The 1,985-nt window shown below is 39.0% G+C and overlaps 1 long non-coding RNA gene and 1 pseudogene across 1 annotated transcript; both read right to left on the reverse strand.

Annotated features, from left to right (window-relative positions):
* Positions 1 to 7: 7 nt before the first annotated feature.
* Positions 8 to 1,162, reverse strand: LOC109863466 (annotated as a pseudogene).
* Positions 1,163 to 1,532: 370 nt separating this feature from the next.
* LOC109863467 lies at positions 1,533 to 1,979 on the reverse strand. Its single transcript, XR_002251341.1, has 2 exons — positions 1,888 to 1,979; positions 1,533 to 1,786 (listed from the first exon to the last, which is right to left on the reverse strand). It is a non-coding gene; the product is annotated as an uncharacterized LOC109863467 (long non-coding RNA).
* Positions 1,980 to 1,985: the final 6 nt, after the last annotated feature.

Below are 1,985 nucleotides of genomic sequence, written 5' to 3' on the forward strand. Positions count from 1 at the left end.
GCCTGCTCTCGTATACGTGCAGATGTGAGAAGACTCCACTTGCCAGTGCGAGGCGCGGCATTTCTGTTGATCGTAAACGTTCAACTTGATGTGTTCCAACTTGTCAGGGACTAAACCGCCTTCCTAGAAGTAAATAAAAATATTATATCAACATTTTTATCTTTCTGAATATCTTCGAAACTATGAAATAAGTCTTACACGTTTATTTCGATAGATGTTGGAGTCAACAAATCCAAGTTTGTTTCCTAATTTGTGTAATAATTTCTATTTTATTTTTTACTTACTGAGGTTGTTCCCCAACCGCTTAAAAGAGATCCCGCAAAGAGATCCCGCGGCGATGTCGTTGGTCGCGAGTCGAATAGGTTGAATCGTGGTGGTAAAGTCAACGGGTCTTGATAGAATGAGTATACCAATGTCGTTGGCTCTTGTGAGACTATTGAAATCTTCGTGAGGGACGGCCGCGGTCGCCATATAAACAGTTCCCTCTTCGCTCAACAGATTCGTGCCTGCGTGAATAGTCAGAGATTTCAGAGCATTGGAATTGTTGGCGTAACTGTGATGAAAAAATTGTGTTTCTATTAATTATATATTTTACAGTGCTCGATTTTGAATATCTTTTTCTTTGATATTTATTTAATAGCAAAATAAGTAATGAGCGAGCAACACGAAATACGTACGAAATAATACAATGAGCGGCGGTGAGGACGGTGCGCGCGGAGATGATGGATCCGCCGCAGGAGTGAGATCCGTACAATCTCAGAGATACCTGATGCGCGGATACGCGCCCACCGGAGCGTCTTCTCCACCGACAATATGGGAATTCGGGAAGCCTGTGTGCGGATTTAGTCATTAAGTAATGTACTATACGTTGTTTGTATTTCTTTATAAATTGTTTCGAACTCGCAAGAAATTGGATAAATGTTCCTTATAAGGCGGTTAGTATGCAAAATGTTTTTATTACTTCAAAAATTCATTTTTTTATTCTTCCAAACATTTATCATTATTTGTAATTTTGTTTTTCTTTTTTTCTACACGATTGCGAAATAAAAGTTTTTTTTTCACAAGCGTTTTCACGTTTGTATTCTAAAAAATATTGACTGTGTGTGTGTCGCTTACCATGAGCGGCTGCTGCCAAGCTAACGAGTACGAACAACGCCAACATGATGAGACCGTGAGATTGATTAATAACAAAGCTTGGTCGTAGTGATTTATATACCGCATTGGAGCACTTGAAGACTGTTCATTGAAACGTGTGTGTGTCACATAAACACAAATCAAGTAATTTAATTATTCGAATTCCTGGTAAATGTAATCGGTCAGGAAATTCAACCGCGATTATATCTATCAGAAATTAGATTAATACAAGAGTTTGTGTTTTCGATCAAAACGACTAGACTTTTTTGACTCGCCTGGATTTTTTTATCGGGTAAATGTCTACGCACAAGAATTTTTATCTCAAGTACGTGACGCTAGGGATAGATTACTTTACTTGGCGACTTATTGCAGCACAAAAAAATGTAAACACATCAATGTATCTTTGGTAGTTTTATGGCAATATTTATTAAACACTTTTTTACTCACTGAGAATAACAATAATTTGGTCGAGAATAACTGTACATACAAAAGATTTCAGTTTACTTTGTTACGAAACAACATTTTTCTCCAGCCAATTCGCAAACGAGGATACTCTGGTGAACACGTCGGGCTCACCGCGAGCGCACGGCCTGCCGAAGGAAACAATACCGATTTGAACACCGCCAGCGAGAAGAGCACTACCGGAATCACCCTAAAAGAATTTCATAAAAACAACAACATTAATTATTGCACAATCCGAAGCATTCACACGACCAATTCTTTTGATTTAAGTAAGTAAATGAAAAAGCTTACATGGCACGCGCCTTCGCCTGCTCTCGTATACGTGCAGATGTGAGAAGACTCCACTTGCCAGTGCGAGGCGCGGCATTTCTGTTGATCGTAAACGTTCA

This window comes from Pseudomyrmex gracilis, unplaced genomic scaffold, assembly GCF_002006095.1.
Source record: "Pseudomyrmex gracilis isolate BER0280 unplaced genomic scaffold, ASM200609v1 scaffold_5207, whole genome shotgun sequence".
Taxonomy (NCBI): Eukaryota; Metazoa; Arthropoda; class Insecta; order Hymenoptera; family Formicidae; genus Pseudomyrmex; species Pseudomyrmex gracilis.